A 24,564-nucleotide genomic window follows, 5' to 3' on the forward strand; every position below is an offset into this window, starting at 1 on the left:
GTATTCAAGGCAGGGCCTCACCAGTGTCGAATACAGGGGGACGATCACTTCCCTAGTCCTGCTGGCCACAGGACTTCTGATACAGGCCAGGATGATACAGGCCTTTTTGGCCACCTGGGCACACTGCTGGCTCATATTCAGCCAAGCTGATAGGATATAGAAGAAAGTGGGAGTTAGGAGTTTCCTAACTTGTGTAATACAACTTAATTTGTGCTGTCCTCCTCCACTTTGCCTTTGAGCCAGAATTCATGGCCACCTGTGATGTGCTTTGGTTTAAAGTAACTGAAGACATCATACTGGAAAGAACTGATACACATTTGAGTTATGCACTTTTGCATATGAGCTAGGATGCATGGGCTTTCCTGCTGTTCACCTAACAATGCCAGCAGAATGTTTTGATGAAATCCTTAGGTACATTATTTTCACCACATATTTTGGAAGATAATTTAGCAAACGTTTAGAAGAAAACAAAAAGGAGGCAAGAAATGTTTCCATTTTTATCTTCTGTCTTTAAAAACAGGTAACCTAGACTGTGTACTGTACATGATATTAAGATATTACAAATATCCTGGAGAAGAAAAATACTTTAAAAATTTTGAATCTATCTTTGACATGATTAAAGAAGCACCATAAATATTAAAAGTCCTATGTAATATTTATTTGTTTGTTTATTGCAAGGTGCAGCTGAATAGTGGGGGTATTGTTTAGTGCCTTTACTATACAATTTCCTGCCTTAAAGCCTGGATTGTTTTTGAGGAGAACTTTACTTCCAGCTTCCTTATGTTTTGAGTACTCAACAAGGGGATAATTGCAACATATGAGGAAGAGCTTTTATTGTAAATGACTGATATGTATGCAGTCCTAAGGTAGTTTTTTGCTTGATAATATATGTATGTGTTTATATATTAATTTACAACTTGCATTACTTCTGATTGTTATTAAAAAGTTATTATAAAGGAACAATAATTTGCAGACCACTGTCATGTGTCAAAACCCCATAATTTTCTTAAACACTTTCAAAGCAGTGCACAGTAATGGAGCATGGTACTAGGTCTGGAACACTACCTGATACCCTCATAAAATGCAACACAAAATCTGTTTTGAAGTAAAACCAGGAGGATGGTAGAAAACGTGAAATAGCGAGAGGAAGAGCAAAAACATGGAAAAGAAGGTTATTCCTTTTAGGTCCATCATCTAGAGCAGGTCATGTAATGTTAGAGAGAAAACAACAAAAATACTTCCCTCCAAAATATACAGGAAGACATATGTACATTTTTTGTCATTGTGTAACGTCCATGTCCTTAGCCATTACATAGCTTTGTCTCTAGAGGGAGAAAGGTAGTTATATGATCAAATCACTGCCTTATGCTCTTGTTTTTTTCCATGATCGGTTCAATCATGTATTTATTCACCAAAGTCATTAGAATTGCAATGGTAATCAGAAAGAGGAAATGGTCTCCATCTATCATCCTGTTTCTAACAAGAAGAGGTAACAGACCATTTTAGTTACAGTGCATTAGTGCTCATTACTGCCCTAATGAAGATTTGTGTTGCTTTTCCAAGAACCTTGAAGCTAATCTTCAATTTTCTCCTAGCTTTCAAAGAAACACCAGTTTTCGCATGACTTCAGCCCGTTGGAGCAAACAAAGAGGTATTAGTCTGACCATTATAAAACATAGTTTCATCGGGGAAATTAATATGAAAACCACGAGGTAACATCTAGTTATTTCATTACTGTGGCTAAATTCTGTGAGTTTGGCAAACACTCAGTCCCTGTGCCCAGACTTTTCTCCTAGCAGCTGTATCTATACTGCTGAACACATGGCTAGTTTTAAACTATTACCTATTAAGCTATTATCACACATTCAAGTATATGTAATTGTGATATATTATGGTAACCAAATGGCCACTGTGCATCTTGCCTAATCTAGACTTCTACATAACTGGGATCAGTATTATTTCAAGTACCCTCATTCTTACAGTGAAACGTTCAGGCTGCAATTGGAAGTCCTAAATTCTCTTGGCTGATGACTTTTCTTGATGTGTCACATGCCATCACAAAAACCCCAACCTGACACATCTCACAGTGAATAGTGCTGGGGAACCAGCTCTCCTTTGGGCGGTGTTTGCTGTGTTTATCCTGTCCTGGTGAGATTAAGTTCCAAAGGAGGGCCTATTGCACATCCCAGAAAGAAAGGCATGCCACAAAACCTGCTTTTCTGGTGTTTCAAGTCACTGCTATCTTGGGGCTGGACACAGTTAACAAGCAGACAAGGGAATGAACTTTCGCTTACTAATGCGGGCATTAGCACACGTGTCCTCTGTAAACTCTGGATTCAGGTTGTCCCTCTGGTTTTGCATCCAACAGAATTGGGTGTTTGTTCAAACCAAACACCTGTTTAAATATCTTGCTCCGTCAGACAGCCTCAAATGTTTGAGGCTCCCAACACGTAAAGGAGTTACTTTCCTGAGCTTTGTATTAAGCATCTCTTGGAACACATTCATCCTTGGTAATTACTTGACATTTGGACACAAAGAATTCTAAAGAAAGGAAGTACCTTAGTGGACTTAGGAACATTTAAATGCATCCTAAGGAAAGACCAACTTGAGTGTTGTTTGAGGAGCTTTAATTTTGTTGGCAGGGCTACTGGGAACTAAGAAAGCCTTTTACACTTGGAAACAAGCTTGCCAAACCATTTCCTTTGCGTATCTTGTTCTGCAGAAGTAACAGAATATTCCATTCCCGCATATTTTAATAATGCCAAGGGAAAAGGTGTATGCAGAGTCAAGGAAAGCAGCTTTCTGACCCGGCTGTGCTGCCTGTTCCCATGGTTTATGTGTAACAGTGATGACACACAATTCCTCCTTCCTGTGGAAAGGATATATGTCACAAAGAGAAGTCCTGTTGCTCTCTGAAAGACTGACCTTTTTACTGGTAGCGGCTTGGCAGGTGTTTGTTTTAGGCTTTAGATATGTAACTTGCAAAAATTAAAATGGGCTCCAGGGATTTGACTATCATTCTATTTTAAGTCTGCTTTCATCAGCACAGCTCCAGTGCCTTGATTCATGTTGGTCAGAACAAGAGAATTAGGCTCTGAGTTTCCATTTTTTACTATGCAGAAAAACTAACATTATTAGAAAGAGAAGCAGTTTAAGGATATTGTGGAGTATGTCTATATGGAGATATAGATCACTGCCTTGGATTACATATGGCAGTCAATTTGGTGCCCAGTAGTAGGTATTTGAAGAATAAAGAACTTAATTGTGAACAGCTGTTTCCACATACTTAATAAAGTGTGCATGGCCAGTTCAAGCTCTATAAAGTGTTAAACATAGTTTTATAAAACACATACTGGGGCCACGTGCATTTTTCAAAGAGTGCATCAGCCAGTCTGACTGTTAAGTCCTGTCTATCTTTTGATTTCAAAGACAGATCTCTGAAAATATTTTTCTTGCTTTTCATAGTGTAACTGAGGCCTGGATGACTCCCTAGTATTTGTAAAAAACATGGCAATCCTTACTCAAAAGGAGCACTAAGTTATTATTATAGGTGCCTTTCCACCTCAACTATTCTGTTTTGTGATGTTGAAAGGAGGAAAGGACAGTGACTTTCAGGCTGGTTTTATTCCAGTTTGGCTTATGGCTTCAGAACTGTCAAGAGTGTCAGCATCCCAGGGGAGCTGGTAGGGATCAGACACTAATAGTATCTAGTTAATCCGCAACCTATGAGTGGGAATTTAGAGCCCTGGGCTCTAGAAATGACCCACAGCTGTTATTCATCCAGGCATCAATCCCCTGCTTTTGATTTCATAAATGATGATCAACAAATACTAAGGTGTGTGGCCAGTCATTAAGGTTTGAAAGGTCCTTTGGGGCCTAAGCAACTAACATGTTTTCATTCCTGTTTTGAACGCAGGAGCCATAGATTCAAACAAAGGTCCATTTCCACCAGTGTGTCTTCACTAGAGTTGCATCCCTGCCTTCAGAGGGTATCAACCCATGTCCTGCAGAGTGGCCACATGACGTCCAGATGAGTCCCTCTGATGTAGTAGGTCAAAACTGCAAGCTGATACACATTTTTGAATCACTCCTTGGTTCCAAGGAGCAGAAATTATCCTACAACTTCCTTCAGAGGCCAAGGACTTCTGGTCTGAATTTAAGCTGGTTCAGGCAAGAAGTGGAGAAACTGCAATGGGTTAAGCAATCAGCTGTGTGAGAGAAGACAGCTTTAAGGAATAGGTTATGCTACAAATTTTAAAGGTATTTGGAGAATTGGTGTGATTTAGTGGAGGTCTGGCTAAATTAGACTAAACCAAATTTCAGCAAGAGGTTTAATACCAAGAATTTGCACCTGTTGAAATAAATCCAGTGTAGAGAGGGCCTTCCTTAAAGTTTCCACATCACTACCTGCAATGCATAAACATTAGTTTTGAAAGTACATATTTCTGCATTTTACATGAATGCACAGTATTCTGCCAGTTAGCACTAAGCTTGTACAAGTAAAACTAAATCCAAATTAAAAAAAACCAAGAAAGCAGCATGGCCAAATGAAGATCAAAAGGGTTTTAAACAGTCTATAAATCTCTTCCCTCCACTGCAGTTTCCATGCTCCTGTTTCTTCAGTTGGCCTTTAAGCCCAGGAGGAGAATAAACTTGCACATCCAATATAAATAAATGAATAAACAAAGTGGAAAGTTTTTTTTATTATTATTTAAGCCCATCTCTCACATGCATCTTGTTCAATGTCTATGCAAATAATGCTAAATTAACATGAATATTACCAAGTACAAATTCAAGCAATGTCAACAGCACTGAATGACAATTACCTGTTGACATTTTCTTAAATGGTCACGTGCATGGCTCTATGTGCTCAGTTGTCTTTTTGATGTAGTTTACTATGTTTATTTTTGATAATGGGGGAAAAACGATCTCCCACTTTCCTCCTCTTGGTCCTTAATGCAGATTGTCAAGGAGCCTGGTCTCTTCAGTCCTGCTTCTCAGCGTGGCCAAAGGGCTCTCAGCTGTTGTGCATCTCCTAAGTGGACCTGGCACTAGAGGGCGACGGAGACATACACTTCTGCCACTGTGTCTCAACAATTTGTTAGAAAGCAAAAGCAGAGGCATAAGATACTAATCAGCAAGTTCTCCAAAGACGGGCAGGCTACTGCTCTACCATCACCTTTACCTTCTGTTCTCATACCTTCTCTCTGGCTTCTGCTTATTAAATTGCGGGCCCCAGACTCCAGTGGTAGTTCTCCACATTCATTCCTTCCCGTTATTACCACCTTCCGCCCTTCAAAGTTGATGCTCTGCCCTTTTGCACGTGATCTGAAACCTGTCCCCAACTCCTGATCAAATGTATTCTCCTCAGGAGTCTTCTTTTTCTTTTCCTGTCCTTGCTTTTGCCTGATCTTATTAATTCTTCATCCATCTTTCTATCAACTATGCCCCTTCCTCAAGGAATCTCTCACATTCCACATCCTGTCCGTGTCCTGCATTCAAAAAATGCAAAAGCCAGGGAGATAGAAAAATAAGAGGTAAGAAGGTGCTTCATCATCTGTGGTAGTGGTTAGAGCACTGAAAAGGAGAGGCCTGGGTCCTGGTCTTTGTGCCTAAAGTTTCCATTCATGGTACAGTACAGAAATAATTGGTAAATAGGTAGGCTGGGCTGTAAATAGGTAGGAAAAGCCCTAGCTGGGGTAGGGTAAGTGTTGTAATCTCCAAATTTCAGTGTTAGGTAGCAGAGCTTCTTCAGGAGGAGTGGAGGGTGTCCTTAACTGGTTCATTGATGACCTAAGGAGTGTGTAAAACCAGGTTGACCTGTGGCTGAGGAAGGCTGAAGCCTAGACCTTTCAGTGCATAACTGCGTGCTCAGGTTGCTGTGTGAAATAGGATGGGGTCCCAGGGGACCATGGATGAGACTGGACTGGCAGTGATCTGAGGGTCCCGAGCTCCAGAGAAGACAGCAGGATACCTCGCGTGGGACCTTCCCCATCTGTTACCTGGAGGCTGCTGTGCATTCACACAGAGAGAGCAGTGTTCGCTGCCGTTGTGTCAGAGGCAGATGAAGGAAACTGCCTTCTCTGCTGCATGCAGGCAGCTGCAAGAAGGGCACTCGTGGTTAGGCTGCAGGAGCGGTTTGTGCCTGTGACTGGGGGCGGGAAGCTGCTCCTCTGGCTTTGCCAGGCATGCTCTTCTGCTAGCAGGTTTCTCCCTTTGACGTTACCAGCTTTTCTCCTTTTGTAAGCACCGCACCCCCTCAAAAATGTTGTGAACCGTACCGGCGACCTGATTAGGCTGTGTGGGATTAGTCATGGGTTAAGCTGCTCTCAAGGAAAATTTCTTGAGATGCATATAGGGAGAAAGATAGCTGTCACTCGGAGTTGCTGGCTTCAGTCCATGCAGTTTTTATTGTCCTCCCATGGCTTCTTAAACCTAGGACCTCAAAGACTTGGAAATACATCCTGGATCTGTTACTTAACCACCTTTTTCTCTTTCCAGCAGATTCAGGATTAATCTAGGGAACAGGCAGTCTGTACATAGATCTGTCATCCCACCTGCAATATTCTTTTTCTAGTAGCAAATATGCCATACATCCCCCACAGGTGACTCCAGGCCAGACATTGTCTTTATGCTCATAACTTCATAAACACTTAAAAGAATGTGTCAGGGTAAAAATAGAATAACGAGAGGGGTGGGGGAAAAGTCCACTCCAAGCCACCATAATTTTTTAAGAAAAGGGCGCTGAAAATTGCAGTAAATGACAACGCTGGGCCCTGAAAATGGATGATTCATCTTGTATTTGCTTTTCATGACTGTATACCGTACAGTGTCACTTCACTAACTCATGTCGTGTCCCCCTCGGTGAGCCTGATGGGCATGTTCTCAGTTGCCATGAAGATGAAACTCACCAGGCAAAACGGCACAATGCTCCTGAGCTCAATGAAACGGCGATGCGGACAGTTCTTGAAAGCATCCATTTTTAAGTTATTAAGGTGACAAATATTTCCTCCTCCTCCAGAAAAAGCAATCTCTCGCCTCATCGCTGCGAGATGTGGTTTGAACTGTATTTCCCTGGAAATGACACAATGACAGGAGGGTACGTGATTGAGAATGAGAAAGTATTATACAGACTCGCATTCAAATTCATTATCAGGCAGTGAGACTGATGACTCAGAGTTAGAAAAAAACCGAAACAACCAAAGATCGTGTCTCAGTCAGTGCTCATAACAAACTTGAATTCCCATTTGCACAGCTCATATACATGGGAATTACATTGCATGCTTGGAATCAATTTGCATATGCTGTTTCTACTCAGTCACACAACAAATAATGTATTAGGAGTGCTTTTTAATGCACTATATTATCATACAGCTTGAAATGCTGTCTTCTGTTAATGTGCTTTTCAAAGAGTGTGTGCATGTACGTGTGTATGTTCTCACTTGCTCATTCCCTCACTGTTCCTGTTAGAGTAAGGAGGTCCTGAGGGACCACCTGAGGGACCAGGTTAAGAAGAGGTGAATTTGGGAATCTAGGGGTTTGGTAAAAGTAGCAGATAGATGGGCATATTTAAAACTGAAGGTTTAAATTCTGTCTCTGGCACTGGAGAATTATCTAATATGCAAGCAGATTTCAGAATCTGGGCCAGAGTCGCTGCCAGGGCAGGCTCACGTGGTCTCCATCTGGCCTCATCATCCAAAGAGATCAGGCCCTTCATTAACTGCAGAACTATGATCTCAGAGTCGATCATCCCAAGCAGACCTGCTTTGACAATGTAGTGCTTTTGCTGTGATGATTCACTAGTTCTGCAGCTTGCTAAGTACCAAAGAATCCCAGAATGTGCTGCATCATTAGCTGATTTTTTGGATCACTGATAGTAAAAACAAAAACTGACAAAAATATCTGCGCTATATTTTCAGTGACCAGAAAAGTAAAAAACATCCCCCCCCGCCATAATCCAACAGCTAAGCATTAATTCACCACATTAAGCCAAACAAAACTACATTTTGAATTTCAGCTTTTCTCTTGCCTTGTCATTTGGTGGAAAACCTGGGTGTCATGGAGGGGGGAAGATAACACCTTTACCCTCCTTGCTATTCGACTGTTTTCGGTAGTCATTTTTTCTTTCTTTCCGGTAGGGTACATGGAACAAATATTGGCTGATGTGCCTGAAGAGGGGCTGAGAGAGCTGTGTGGACCTTCTGAGCTGCAAGAATCTAAGCGATGGAGGTCTCTTGCACCACTTTTCTGTTCAAAATGATGCTAACCCTTCAGTGATGGACTACCCAGGACTGTGCTGCCATCTTATTCCCTTCTCTTTCCTCTCTTTCCTGGGACATTCACACATGCATGTCTTGCACTGTATTCTCTTATTGCTGTGTATTGGGCTATCCAGTTGACCCGGAATTCAGATACGCAAACTAAGCAATGTCAGGACCTGTTTTCTATCCTGAAGGCTAACAGGTCTGGTCTGGCCATATCCATGCTATTTAAATGTTTTATACGTATGAAACAAGCTGTGCCATATGCAGCTACCCATTGAGAATGATGCCTGGCCCATGCTAACTCCTGAACTATATTTATCTGGCCTGAGCCAAAATCACACCTGGGAACATGCCTGTGGGCCATTAAATGCTCTCTGATGCTCCTTAAATTTACTAGACATAGACTGAGGGTCAATTTTTTGTTCACTCACTGCCACTTTTCATTTGGTTTTAATTAACAACATTAGGTTAGGTAGAGGAAAATGATGGCCAGAAGTAGTCTCCTGATTTTGCTCTCCACACATGCCTAAGCAGTCTAGAAGCTTCAGCTAGGCCTGCGTTTCAGCCTTCTTTTTTCTTGGTCAGAGTAGCGGCTTATTTGGCCAGTTCAGAGCTTGATCACACGTTGAGTTCTTCATCACTGGCTGTTAAATAGGGTTGGGCTGGGTATGGATCCTACAATTTATTCCACCATCCATGTATTAGTAAAGATCAAAAGTGATGGTTTCCGTTAAGACTGTATTATACTAGTCTTTACAAGACACAAACTTGAGATAATTGTCTCTTGTTGGCTTTGTTTGAAAGGTTTTGAAGAATTTAACTGTCTTTAGATATTTGAGGAATGCTTGCAAAAGAACCAAAGGGGACCCACATTAAGGAAGAAGTGAAAAACTTGGTTGTTCTGATGATAACAATGGACATTGGTATCTTGGAATAGCTAGCAGGCACTTTAAAAAAACACCTGACTGTGGCATTTAAATAATAATATTTTATTATACCTTCTAGAGTCTGTAAATCAAAAACAGGCTTGCAAAGCAAACACCATGTAGTTTTACTGAGAACATGGATGTCACAATTTAAATCCTCAAATGTTCTTTTGCATATTATTTAAATAATTTATATTAGCTTGGGTACTCCCAAGAAATACAGGAATACTAGCTATTCTAGACACACTAGAATTAAAACCTCATTGTAAAATCTGTCTGCAGTTAAGGTCTCACTCTGAAAGACAACTTACATTCCTGAACTTCTGTTACTTAAGGGCATCACTTCTAAAAATGGTAATTCATCATTAAGTGACTTGAACAGAGCACAGCCTACTTATTGTGTATGTCAACCAGTTCCCTCCTGTAATGTCATCTCACTGCTTACATTCTTTCCATAGGAAAGGTGTTAGCTTCTCTCTACATTCCATGGTGTTTGATTTTTGAATACTAAGGAATTAGCCTTAAATATTATTCGGGAGGTAAAGAACCACAGAATTAAGTTACTTCATCTGCTATTTGGTTGTCCTAAATTCCACAATATAGAATAGCAGAATACACTTCAGAAGGAGGGCATGCATGGATAACACTTTAAAATATCAGATGGCATATGCTGACTGTAGGGTCCATGTTCTCCTCATTTCCTCTTGTGTACTGGTTGCTATTTATGTGGAATTTTTATATCATAGTGGCACATACTGCCCCTGACTATTCCCCTAAAGGGAATAAATAAATAAATAAAATTCAAACATGGCTGCAGGACTCGATTCAATAAGTCAAGAATAATGAATATTAAATCTCACTGAAAAATCTGTTTTAATGCATTGAATAAAAAGTTACGTGAGAAATAGCCTGTTGATTACATATATAATATTTTCTTTCCCACAGACTGAAGCATATGGGGTTTAACAGCTACACTAGGAACAACACATCCATACTGCACATATGGCACAATGATGTGAGCAACACAGAGCTAGGACACCATCAAGGAAGATGAAGAGCGGCTTCATTTAACTACGAACACATAAAGACGAGAACAGCAGGGCTGAAATATAAGATGTTTGGATAGAAACTTCTGTGGGAAGACAGCATCTTTGCTGGCCCTCGCTGCATTAAATAGAAGATGAGGAGCAAGAGCACTGGTGGGCTTTGTGTTGATGCCAACCAGGACAGCTCCTGAGTGACTGAAGAAACAGCACAAAAGAGGATGCAAAACAAGACCCACTCTGAATATTGCTGCAATTACCGCTTTGAGAAGGTGCTGAATTCAGGCCTGCAATTCTGGCAACAGCGCTGTAGGCAATTTGTTCCCCCACAGTAACACCTGCAAGCAGGAGGGCTTGATAATTTTTATTTGGTGGGAGAACATCTTTGGGTGAGTGAATGTTTCTGAATGGGAAATAGGGAAGAAAATTCCTCTAGCTTCAGAAATGAGTCAGAAAAAAGTAAGCTAGACCTTTCTGCAGAACACAAAAGTATTTTGCAGAAAGAGAGCACCTAATCTTCAGACCTGCTACTAATCTGTTGAACAAGCTTAGGGAACTCATCTGGGGTGGAATTTCATCTACCTCTGCTCTCTTTCTCTTGCCCCATGCAAGAACAGGGCCATCAGATGAAGCTACGCAAAGACAGGTGCAGAAGGAACAAAAAGGTGTGGTGCATTATGCAGCAGATATTTGAGAAAGTTCTGGATGTTTAAAATATGCATAAGTGGAAGGGAAGACTCAACAAGGTAATGGAAGAGAAATTATTTCAAAATATATATAAATGCTCAAGTTGGAGATGTTTATTGAAAGTGAAAAACGAGACTGGTTTTGCACTTGCCTGAACAACAGAAAGATGTTGTCAGGTGTGTCTGGAGAGTGGGAGAGGGGAAGAAATGGGTCAAAGACGACTGTTGTGCCCACAGGTAGAGCTGGGAAAACCAAAGCCCTGTGTTTTGGGGGAGCGCAATGGTCATCACTGACACCTCCACTGTTTGTGGAACTGTTTGGTTGCAAAGAGGGCTAAAATATGGCCTCAGGAGCGGGCCAATGCATGCAATCATCCTCGGCATCTCTCACACACTTCTTGAATGTGTATGGGTTTGGCTAACACTTTTTTGGGAATTCTGCTAAATTTACTCGTGGGCCATATAAAGTAGAACTAGATTACACGTCTTTTGTAGAATTCTCATAATGGGTAAGTCTTATGAGTGCTTCAGATGCCTGATTTTGAGTGGGACTCTGATTCTGCCTCCTTTTCTTAGGCTATAATTCTATAAACTTAATTTCACATCCACTGTCTTTAGGAAGTGAAAACATTAAGAAGCTGGACACTGTGTTTTTGAGCCAGTATTTTTGATGACAAGAAAACATATTTGGGGACCAAGTGGTAGATTTTTCAAAAATGCAGGTTCATCTGAACTTAAACTATTCATGAATTTAAACTAAGTAAAAATGGTGGCTGCTTTGTCTCTTTTTATTTTTTTTATACAAAAAAGGGAAATACTGGAAATATCCAGCTCTTTTATTTTAACGATTAAAAAAATCCCCACCAAAACAAAAAAACCCAACTCAACAAAAACCCTTTTGACTCTTCCTTTAAAAAATGAAATAAAGTAGCGCATATTTTTTCCCAAAATATCATTCTGCCAATATCTCTTTTGCACCCACACGGCTGATGGAATGTAATGTGCTGAATATCCTTAAATAGTGTTGACTTAAGTATCCTAGTGACATGAAATGTACCTGCAATTTTAATTATTTTTTTTTTTCCCCAGACATGCATGTGCAAAGGAAAAAATTTTGATTCATTTAATCTGGCCCAGAAAATTTCTTGGAAGATGGATAACTTTTAACGGAAAACTCACGATCTCTCAGATTTCACCTCACATAACTCTGGATTGTCAGTATAAAGGTAGTTAAGGTCAATGCTTAATGACCATACTGATTCATCACCAAGTGCTTGTTTACTTGCCCTTAGAAGAAGGAGATTGTCTGCTGGTTTTGGCAAGTTGTGCCACTTTAAAGCAGGTTTTGCTTTCCTCATAGAAATTTACCCCACCCCTAATGAGCTATTAATCAGAAATTGGTGGACTAGTGTGGGAGATGAGATGAAGATCGGTGGAGACACCTTTCATCCCATTTTACTCCTTTTATGGGGCCTCAGCTTCTTTTATAACAGTTCACTATTTAATAGCCACTGTCACTTTAGCCTGTGAGTTCAAAAGACCTATAAATTTCTTGACACAGCTTATCTGTCATGGAGCAGGACTGCTACAATAAAATATGATAATAAATTAATAATCAATAGTAGCTGACAAGGTTCCTTTTTGCTCTCCCCTGTGAGACAGCCTGAGCAGTTGGGCCACTGGGGGGTTTGTGTCTCACATCAGAGGATTGTGAGGCAGAGTTGGATTTTTTGGGTTTTCTCCTGAACTGTTATTGTAAAGGCGTTTTTTCATAGCACAGGCTGTTATTTCGCAGCCTTAACTTCTCTGTAGTTAGATTCAAATGAGAAGACCTAGAAAGATAAGAACTTATCTCTTTTTTACAATGAGCTGTTGACTTTGGAACCTAACTACAGCTGCTTCAACATCAGAGCTATTATTAGTGTAATTGACATGACTTTTAGCCAATCTGCAGACAATTTTTTAGGTGCGATGGGGTATTTTTCCTAAGGAGGAATAATGCCTTTTAATCTTCCCCCACTGTGGAATAGGTTAGACATTTCCGATTACCATCCTGTTTTCAACTACCTGCCTTTTTGCATATGAATGTAGAAAGTGTCCACTTCTGATTGTGGTGGATACTTGTAATTGAATCATGCTACTGAAGTGAATCAAGGGCTTTGTTTTTCCGCACAAGAAAGACCAGCTTGAATTACTTCATGCCTACCACTTCCTATCCCTAGGGCTGTCTTAAGGTCAGCCTGGAAGGCTGGAAAGGTTATCAGTCTAATATGCCAGAAATAGAATGGATGCCCAACACTTCTTTGGATATGCGAGTTAGAGTCAATCGATCTATATCACTGAAGCATCTAGCCTTGTATTAACTAATGTGACAAATATCTGCCACATAAACTTCATTGCCTCTGCATTTGATTTGTTTTGTGCTCATCAGTGTCTAAACTTTACTGACTAAACAGCCTCAGAAGATTTTCTGCTCTACTTTCTTTTCTCAAAGAGCTAGAGACATGCTGGATACTGCCTGCCTGCCTGCCAGCCAGGGCTGCCACTGTCATAGAATCACAGAATGGTTCGGGTTGGAAGAGACCTTAAAGATCATATAGTTCCAAGCCCCCTGCCATGCCAGGGACACCTCCCACTAGACCAGGCTGCTCAAAGCGTCATCCAGCCTGGCCTTGAACACTTCCAGGGATGGGGCATCCACAGATTCCCTGGGCAACATGTTCCAGTGCCTCACCACCCTCACAGGAAAGAATTTCTTCCTAGGATCCAATCTAAATCTACCCTCCTTCAGTCTGAAAGCATTACCGCTTGTCCTATCATTACACTCCCTGAAACATCCTTCCTGTAGGCCCCCTTCAGGTAGTGGAAGGCTGCTATAAGGTCTCCCTGGAGCCTTCTCCTCTCCAGGCTGAAGAGTCCCAACTGTCTCAGCCTGTCCTCATAGCACAGTTGCTCCAGCCCTATCATCTCTCTGAATGATAAATACTGCTCTTTCCAGCAGGTATAGGTGCAACACTTTGAGTCTTAAGGGGTGGGACAAAGAGTTATGAAGCACCAACTAGCTAACAGAGATCTTCAGCACTGTCTCTGCCTCTTTCAAGCTACCACGGCTGCCTTATGCCAAAGAAGTGACATAGGACTTTTGCGTTGTGTTTCACAAGGTCTGACTGATTCCCATGGCTGAGTTCAAGGACATCACAGGAGCAACTGCATCACAGAATGGCTCCGTGGAAATATTTTGCAGCAAGGTTTGAAATACCTTATTTATTGCCTTATAAACAGGGATTAACAACATTCTTCTTTAATGAAAATTTGCCTGAATGACAAAGCAGGCACTGAACAATGTCATCTGAATATTTCCTTCAGACTGCTCAGATTCCAGTAAAATCAGTGAAAGCCTCCTGTATAGGTGGGCGCTATGTGGTTTGCGTATGGGTAGTAACACTTCCCAATCTATTGGTCTGACCAAGAGGACTGCTGCTGCCAGGAGAGGTGTCCTAAGCCAGGTGATTTCAGTTGTTGCTGCTAATAATCGGGGGCTGCAAACCTGTCAAAAGTGATGCTCATGGCTACAAGTGGGATTAAAGCTGAGACAAGCTTGGAGGCATCTTTGGTGCCAAGAGAAGTTTATGGTGGGTGGTAGAACATACAGATGATTTTAAAAAAAGAACTGTTGTTTGCATTTGTGCATCCTATATTAAAACCAGAAATTCTTTGCTCCTGTAAGAATCTTGTCAAAAGAAGAGTACAGAATGTGCTAGAAGTGAGTTTGACTCTGAAGGTTTAAGAAATGGTAACACCATGGCTCCCTAAATGTAAGCAGTGCTGTTTTCCTCTGCCTTGAATTACTTATTCAATTAAAATATTAGTCTGCATGATACAGTTTGTTCAAGTAATTTGCTCTGAGTTAAGAAAAATCTCCAGCTTTATTATAATAATTAATTCAAAGAAAAGATTTATTATTGTGTTGAATATGTTCTATGCTTGGAATACTTAATAAGTCATTAATTAATATCACTGCTATTAAGAACACATTGATGTTATCAGATCGTCGTACGTTGGTTTCTGCTGGAAACACTACATGCTCTTAGAGAGGTGGAAGGAATTGCAGACACAAGGTGGTTCTCCTCAGCTCTAGCAAATCAATGTGTGGACCTGGCTGCCTTATCCAAAGAGGCGCCCAGTGAAACACTGAATTCCAAACAGAATACTGCACATTCCCCACACGCAGAGAGCTGGATGCTTTAAACACCTCTAGAGAGAGTGAGAACCTCTGTATTTGCTCAGGCATCTAAGACAAGACCCAAGAAAATAAACTGAGCAGAACAGGGGCCTGTTCTCCAGCTCTGAGGCCGTGTAGCAGAGTAGCTGTGTCCATGTCATTAAAGCTTCTCGCTCCTTTTCCTCTCCCCACTGAAAGAACACCTCACCGGGAAGGGTCCCCGGTACAGGCAAGTGCCCAAACCATGCCTGGAAGACCAGTAACTGGCTGAAAACCTGCCAGAGTCATGCCAACAAACAAGAAGCGTGGATGGCTGGATTCCATCGTTCATGCCTATGCCCTAGCATTGCTTCGTTTACATCATAGCTCAAATTAGGAAGACTATGTTCCACCTGAGATTAATAAAATGCATCTCACCTCTCTAAAGTCAATGTGCAACAGATTATGAGTCACGGTGTGCTACATTTGCTATTAACTACAGAAAGTTAGAACAGTGATTGTGTATACTGCAGCTGCACTGGTAGCTGAGCACAATAACCCCAAGGAAGTGACAGTTTTAGGATGCTGCTGCTCCTACAGGACAGGAAGAGCACACTCTTACACTTTCTTTGGCTCTCTATTTTTCCCCCAGGTGACTCTGAGACTTATCATATGTTGTGTTCTCTGCTTGGTTTAAACTTTACTATGAATTATGAGGCATTATGAAGCCTCATTCTGCTCTTTTTAATTTCACCTGATGCTTTTTTTCTTCCAGCTGCCCTTCTAATAAACGTCCCCCTCTCCCCCCACAATAACCCTCCTGACATTTTTTAAAAAAAGAAACAAATGAAATGTTCTGGCTTATTTATGATTATTCACTCTCTGTGCTGGTCCATTGCCATACCTTGCTGGGTTGTGTGTGAATTAAACTGTACACTCCTCAAGACCAGTATGTTTAGACAGCTACTCACCCTGTGCAGAACTTACAGCTGCAATGTTAGGGTCTGGGTTGAAGCCACACAGAGAATTTGGCCCTTAACTCTGTTTTAGAGTGAAAGATGATGTTTGGAGAGCAGCACTGAGGCATTAGACTGCCTTCTATATATCCAAAACCCAGTTTTACAAACTACAGAAACTTTTATTATTTGAAATTACTCCAGCCAAGAGCTACATTATTGATGACATAACTTCAACACAGACAGTGGCTTGAACATTCCCAGCTGGAATTCCTAGTCCCAGCAGTCAGGCGTGAGGCTTATGTAAAGATGATAATCACCTCCTGACTGCCTACTTTCCCTGCCCACTTAGTAAAGTATGTCCCTGCAGGGCCTGAGCTAAAACCCATGCGAAGTTCACGGCACGCTTTGTACCAATGCGTGTGAATGTTGCATCACTTCGGGACTTTTTTTATCCCAGGCGATCTTAAAGCGCATTTTATAACTAATCATCAAGAGTTTTTACCTAAGGCTACAGCTGGGATGAGAGAAGTAGCCAAATAACCACAATGACATACTTTGTACCGCTGACTACAAGTACTACTTTGGCCATAGGTCATGAGTCATTTGAGTTATGTGAAACCTGCCACAGTGTGTAAAGTTTACCACAAGTAAGAGGACCTCAGGTTTTTAATTTTTTGGCTAGCAGGCTGCGGCCGCTCCCACAGTGAGTTCAATGGCATCCAGTGGAACCTTGGAAATCTCAGCATCCAAGTCAGCTCTTCCAGGAATCAAACAAATTGTTCCAGGGAGTCTAAGTATTTGACCATGAAACAAACCCCACTCTCCGCTTAACTGAGGCTAGACGCTCAGATTGTTTGTACCTTTTGACTACGTTCCACATAATAGGCCATAATAAGGAGCCAGCTTACTGGTTTGAAAAAAATTTCCTCTTAAAGTCTGCCTGTGTTCTGGGATGCTCTTTATGCAGTTGCTTTATGGCAAAGCAGTAACACAGGAGAATACGACCCTGAAAAATATAAGTCAAATGAATTACATCCAGATTGCCTAATGCTTTTGAGAAGTCGCTATGGAGGAAATCACGTATTTATGGCTAGTGTGAGAGACTGTAAAGGAAAACACATTGCTCACGTTTTTACATACTGTCTATCATATTGCATGACTATCTTAAATATAAGAACAAATATGAAAATTTTCCTTTAGTCACAGCAGCCTTCATTCATCCTGCCTAACTTCCAACAGCCAGCTGAAGTACTCAAGAAAATGTCTTAATCATGGCACAGCAGTTTATGCATCATGGTATTATGTCTAGTATGTATCATGGCATATCTGTTTTGGGATGAATTTGTATATCAGTACTGGACAACCAAGAAAGAATGAATAGACAAACATTTCAAAATGTAATCCCCAGTACAAGAAAGACATGTTCTTGTTAGAGCGGGTCCAGAGGAGGGCAATGAAAATGGCTGGAACACCTCTCCTGTGAGGAAAGGCTGAGAGTTGGGGTTGTTCAGCCTGGAGAAGGCTCTAGGGAGACCTTATTGTGGCCTTTCAGTACTTACAGGGATCTTAAAAGATGGAGAGAGACTTTATACCGAGTCATCTAGTGACAGGACAAGAGGCAATGGTTTTAAATTGAAAGAGGGTAGATTTAGATTGGACATAAGGAAGAAATTTTCTACAATAAGGGCGGTGAGAGGCTGGAACAGGTTGCCCAGAGAAGTTGTGAGTGCCTCATCCTTGGAAGTGTTCAAGGTCAGGTTGGAGGGGGGTTTTTGAGCAAACCGATCTAGTGAAAGATGTCCCTGCCCACAGCTAGACTAGATGATGGACTAGATCATCTTGAAGGTCCATTCCAACCCAAGCGATTCTGTGATTCTGTGACTCTATAAAATGTACACTGCTAAACTGACCATGCTGCTGCTGATACATACTGTATCAGTTTATATCCCATCCTTCCCCGTACCTTTTCATGTTCTTTGTTTCATTCAGTGTATTTGAGGTGTTTTCTGTTAGGTCTTGTTTGTATAGCAGTTAGTGTGATAAGACCAATTCTGAGTAAGACTGAAAAATGTTATCACAGACATTTTAAGGTCAGGCAAGATTTTGAAGTGGTAACCCTTGACTCTATCTGGAACTACGGGGCCAAAGTTCTTGTCCTTGGAAGAACATCTGCAGTCACTGGCCAGCTATGATCTTTTCAGTCATACTGGATGAGATTCATCTCACCTAGTCTAGAGACATGCTGTAATTATAAGTACATCATCTAAGCTAGTTATGTAAGCTACGTCTATTCCAGTAAATAAAATGAGACAGGCCCATTCTTCTGTCAGAATTGGGAAGAGTCCCTGGCTAGCTCCTGACATATGTCCAGACTTTGTTTTGGAGAGTGCTAGTTGACCCAGGTCAAAACTGCACCAGGGACCATGCTAACAATTCATCAGTACGGACAATTGCATGCCAGAGAGACCATGTATTTTAATGGCTTTGTTAATTTAAGCATAACCATAGGCATTGGAGAGAGATGGGCACCTCCACAGTTTAATTCATCGCACCTATTGATAACCATCTACAACAGATGGGATTAAGCTGTCATTGGAGGTACCTGTGTTGGCTGGAGTGAGGCCCTGTGGGTACATTGAAGGAGCTTAAATGTCCTGTTTACCATAGGAACACAGTTTGCTGCCCATTGTTTCCCATGCTTAGATGGAGTATTTATTGCTGTCTGCTATAGTTTGAAAACATGGCACATGACCGGTGGAGCTCCACACCCTTCTGCAGCAGCATCTGCCAGACAAGCAACCAGTCTCCAATGGCTCTAGATGCCTATTTTGGAAAAGGGACTAGTGTTCCTCATGTAAACAGCAGTTACGGCATGAGATGAGGTCTGCACTTGGTAGTAGTCTTATAGTAAACATAGGCACAACACACTGAGAGACCGAGAGTAGTGGAAAGGGCGTAACATCAAGAAAACAAGAGACATAAGTCAGATTCAGGCTTCCAATGTGATATTGTAATATGCTAACTGAAAAATTGCATAATTGGTTTGAAGTGATGGAGACTGGGACGGCATGATTGGATAGAAGTCAATGTGCATGCAAAAGCTTACCTTTTTTTTAGTGTAAATGTGTTTTATTTCACTTCTGGTGAGTTGCATGTGGATATCTGCATTGTATAATTTACTCGTGTGTTTTGCATTCCTCAGTGATATCAAGTAAATTCTTTGGTCAACTCCTATGAACAGTGCTTAAATCATAAATGAATCAGACATCTCAGATGGCCATTAAGCTTGTGCCTGTGGAAATATGAACGTTTTATATTTGCTGGCATGTGGAAAAGGTCATTATTTATTCTTCCTAGCCAGCTAGATGTATGAAATTTTACTTGCTGGAATGATTCCTTGGCATTTCCTAATATCATGGAACATGCTAAGTATTTCTTTTTTTAACCGAAGACAAAAAGGGAATAAGACTGTGTTGCAAATGTTAGTTGGAAACAATTTGAAATAGAGAACTAAATGTCCGTGTTTATCCAGGAAAGGTAGATGGAAACTTGGAACCACAAAGGTATTTTCAACTGAGGAGGTCTGCACGATCCATTAAGCACTACTGCATCATTTTCTCAAAAGTTTGGGGCCTCATCCTCTTCCTCTGGAAATTAATGGCAAGTCTCCCATTAACTTCAGTGGGAACAGAGTCAGGTCATAAGTCCAAAGCTCTTCTCCTCCCCAGGTATCTAAAAAGATCTAAATGATTAAAGAACTGCTTCTAATCCCTCTGAAACTGATTTTAATGTAAGTAGGAGGTTAGAGAGTTGTTTTCCATGAGTCTGACTTCAGTGGGCAGATCTCTTGATGCACTTTTAAAAACTGAGATGCATTTTGTCTGTGCCTATCCGGGGAATAAAAGTTTCCTTGTGAACCATATTTTAAATGAAACCTTTTTGATTTCTCTGCTTTCTGCTTGTGAGTAGGTGAACATAGTGGCAAAGAGCCAGAAAAATGCTGAAAGCCTTGAGAGCCACAACATTTGTTACCGAGTATTTCACTGGGTATTGTTAGGAGTGGTCTTGCTGAAGCAGAAGAAGGGACTCTGTGGTAATAGATCTTAACATAGTGGCAGAATCTTGGGAATTGATTCAGATTTTAGCTGGATTGAATTGTCCTCTGTAGAAGCCTTTTATTTGTCATTGAGGAGGTAGGGATCCTGGAGGGATGACAGTCTTATTTTAGCTCTTCTTAAGAGCTCAAAGTTTAGTGGAATAAATGACTGTATTGGTGTCGTCTGAGAAGTGGGGGGAAAAAAAAAAGTGAGGAATTTTATTTACTTGAGTAAATATAACATGATTTCTTCATCCACCTCATGCACTGTCTTTCACACTCCTCTGTTTCCCAGTCTCCTGCTGCTTTTCCCTGTGCTCTTGAGGCTGGGGTGGCATGGAGCAATCCAGGGATGAGTGTGATAGCCTGTTTGCTGGGATATGAGGTGTCCCAGGCGAAGTGCATGCTTAGAGCAGGAGAGATAACAGTGCTGTACTGCATCTGAGGCGTCCGCCAGCTCTTGTGACCCTTTTGAAATTGGTGCCTTGTGTATTCCACTGAGTGGCAGCATATGGTGCATTAGGTAGGCAGTTTTGGTGGGAAAAAGGCCACAGTTTTACACCGCAGCCTGACAGGAGATAATTTATAAAAGACATAGGTGAAGAAGAAGAAGAAAAAAGTGCTTTTAAAATTCTATACTTTTTTAAGCATGGAGGGCGTCAGACTGGGATTTATAGAGTTTAAGGTCAGAAAGAATGCCTAGGGACTTCCCACTTGGCTTCTTTAATAACACAGCCTGGAGGACCACACAGGAATTTCTTCATCCATCTCATACCTTAAAGAAGAGATATCTATTCTTAATTAAATACGGAAAGTCTCAATTATTTTGATAGGATGATTCTATTCACTGAGTGCATACCTTACAGTGTATCCTAAGAGGTAAAAACAAAGGCATGAGAATGTGACTCTTGATCTTATTTTTGAATTGGTGTAGTTTTTGCCTTTCTACTTAGAAATCTGACTGTGCACTTCCTTAGATATTTCTATGACAAAATCTTGGCATTAGTTGTAATGCTCTTCCGGAGTCAAGCTATTAACAGCTCAGGTAAATAGGAACTTTGATGTTCCCATAATGAGGACACTAAAATTAATTAGCCTGTTCATAAACTCAATTTAAAATTGCAAAGATTTGAGAGTACTATTAAAGTACTTATGAGAATGCTATTATAAAAATTAAATAGTGGAAAAATATGCATTTCATTATGAAATGGTGAGAGAATTAATTATATGTGAAAATACATAGCTCTTTGTGTGTTTAGTCAAAGGATAACCTTAAGTACTCCTTGGAGACATTTCTGTTATGTCCCTGTGTCTGATATACCTATTATTTTTCAACATCTGATATGAACATTAAGTTATATAACTTTTACATGCTTTTACTGTATATAACCCAAGTTACATAAATTCCAGGCCTTCTGACTGTTTGCAGTCTTTAAAATGTAATGAGCTGAAAGATTAGCTTTGAGCCCTGGGGCCGGATTGATGTTTTGCTTAACCATTCAGCTGAGAACAGCTTTTAGAGGGATAACTCGTGCTGCATCACATCAATAATAAAACTAAAGACCTAGATCCAAGCAACTATGAATGGGAATTAAGTCTCTCAGAATGTTATAAACTTAAATGAAACAAGTCTTAAACAGAAGGCAGCTGCAGGCACTGGATCTAAACTGCATTAAGATGACATAATATTCTTTTGGAAACAATAAGGCTTCCATTGACGTGTTCTGTAAGACAATCCCTCAATGGAAACGAATAACTAAATTAACATACTGTGATGAAATATGACTCATACTGAAATACAAGTCTCAGTGGGGTTTCAGCATCTGAGAAACATATTCATAAGTAAGACTGTCAAACTGAATGCTCACTTTCAGGGATATTCTCTGATTAGCTACCATTCAGAGAAATGCAGAAGAAAGAGTAAGATTTTCCACTGATGGCAGTGGAAGTAGGACAGGGAGAACAGGAAAAGGCTCTTATTAAACCTGTGTGTTTTTACTGAAGACACTGCTTTTATTGAAAATGTCTCTGTTGTGTTTGTACGTCCCAAACTGATAATACTGGTCCTCTGTTCTTACCATTACATACTCTTAAAACTCTTTTAAGCTTCTTGGTGTGATAATCCCTTTTGGGATTGCTGCGTGAGATGTCACTAACATGTGCCAACTGCCATTCCTTCTGCCTCTCAGTTTTGCCTTTATCATGCACCGCTTTGTGCCAGTGTAGTGATGTTGTTGCATGGGAAGGCAAAGCTGTCTCGAGCAAGAAGAACTTTGAAGACAGAGATCTGTTTTGTGTGGGACCAACTCTGGCTGGTTGCATTCAGAGCATGCCTGTGGAATACTTACAGATGATATAAAGGAGATTGTCTCATTTCTAGAATCCTTTTTGGTTTTGAGAGCGCATGACAATAAAGGCATCGTGATGCACAAGTCTGCCAAGAGAAAAGCTCTTCCAGGCCTGTGCTGAAGAGGAATGTTATCTGCCTGGGAAGCTTCAGTATTAAAAGCTAAGGTGAGTAGGATTCACACCTTCCTAGTTAGGCAAAAGAAGAGAAAGTGAGAGGGTTTTAGGGGTTTTGCTTTTGTTTTTGTTTTAAGGAAATCTGGTGTAAGAGAGTGCACGATACCTCGTGCGATATCACGCCCCACACCAGTGTTTACAAGTATTGCATTTAGAAAGGTTATAAATTCCTGATCTACCAGGCCTTCAGTGATCACAGGTGATTTTGTATGGACATGACAGCATTCACAAGATAAATATGTCAAACTCCAGAGCTTCCATACGTGTTTTCCAGAGTGCACCATCATCTGTTACAGGCAAGTTAATACTTTTGTTCCTTAGAGGAGAAAAATCTTGTTGTTAGGGTGCCTCTCTGCCCTGTGAACTCCTGTCTACTGTCCTTTTGTCCCTGAATGACCTGGTTCAACGAGTCAGTGTCCTGCCCATGGCAGCTTCATTTAGGTGCTCAATTTTTGCATGAAGAGCTCAAGTGTCTCTTTGGTTGACTACAACACAGCATGCACCCACGGGTAGGATCAAAATCAGCATACCCAATCTGGCCACATCTTTGCTTATTGTTGAACCTTTTACAGCTTGTGCAAGGACTTGGCAAACACTAGGTACAACTAGTTGAGCAGGATGGCTGGGTCCTGCCAGGGCATCTTGGTGCAGCCAGCTCTGCTGCAAGCAGGTGACCTCCTCCCCAGGATCAACAATTAGCACAGAGAGACACCAAGACTTACAGGCAGTTGAGGGCTTTTGTAAAAGGAAACCTAAGGAAAATATGGGCCCACTGCTTAATGGGATGAAGGGCATGGAAAAGACCATGGTACTCAATGCTTATTACTTTATGTCCTCATGCCCTCCAGCTCCCTCAGTTTAGCAGCAGTGTGGGGTTATAAAGTACTGTCCGCAGTAGAGCAAGATTGAATAGGGAGCGTGTAAACAAACTGGACATACAGCTGTCCGTGCAGCAGGGAGGGCTATATCCAAGAGTGCTGAGGGAGCTGCCCTGATGTCATTGCAAGGTTGCTCTCTATCGTCATGGGAAGACTGTGATGATTAGAGGAGGCTTCTCACGAGTGTCACATCTAAACACGGATAATCTTGGGAAGTGGAGGCTGGTCAATCTAACATCTGTCAGTGACTTCACAGATCATACGCAACTGAGAGAGCAGTCAATACGCTCTAGGGTGGAGCAGCTGTTCAGAGTGACCTTGTCAGGCTCTAAACCAAAATGTATGCAGTTTGTACTGGAGGAAAACAAGAAAAAACAGCAACCAAATCAACACAATGCCAATGTATCCTTCAATGCTTTCTTGGTTCTGTCTGTATATGGATGCTGTATATAACCTCCTTGGAGGTTATAAATTAGGAGTCTATCTAGCCTGTACTGTGGGAATAAACAGTTTTTAAGCTGTTTTCAAGTATACTAATATTTGCACATGATCATTCAGGAAAGTAGTCACCAAAGTAATGCCCTAATCCCTGCATTAACTTTCCTCCCGAATTACTACTGGCCTTGATGGCCTAATCCACATATCATTTAGTACATGTACTGTTTCACTGAAATGACAAATTTTGCTTTATATTTTTGTGGAAAAATATGTCCCCCGATACTGTCTACGCATTACATTCAAGGCATAAAAGAAGGTATTTCTACATGCATATCAACAGCGTACCAGGGCGCAGAGCCAACATCCTTCGATAGGAAGTACTGTTTGTGGTCTAGTTTATGAGGACAAATGTTTATTAGAGTTACCAATGCTAAAATGTGAAGAGAGACAGCAGCAAGAGTTTCATTTTATATTCACAGAATACACTGTTGCAATTTCTGCTGTTCTTTGTGAGGGTTTGCGTTTTTTTTAATTCTTACTGGAAATAGTG

General features: G+C 41.0%; 1 long non-coding RNA gene across 1 annotated transcript; it reads left to right on the forward strand.

Annotated features, from left to right (window-relative positions):
- Positions 1 to 8,136: 8,136 nt before the first annotated feature.
- On the forward strand, positions 8,137 to 14,722 carry LOC134513971 (uncharacterized). The gene is made up of 4 exons (XR_010070584.1): positions 8,137 to 8,229; positions 10,136 to 10,622; positions 12,009 to 12,145; positions 14,081 to 14,722. It is a non-coding gene; the product is annotated as an uncharacterized LOC134513971 (long non-coding RNA).
- The last annotated feature ends 9,842 nt before the right edge of the window (positions 14,723 to 24,564 follow it).

This window comes from Chroicocephalus ridibundus, chromosome 3 (assembly GCF_963924245.1).
Source record: "Chroicocephalus ridibundus chromosome 3, bChrRid1.1, whole genome shotgun sequence".
Classification (NCBI taxonomy): Eukaryota; Metazoa; Chordata; class Aves; order Charadriiformes; family Laridae; genus Chroicocephalus; species Chroicocephalus ridibundus.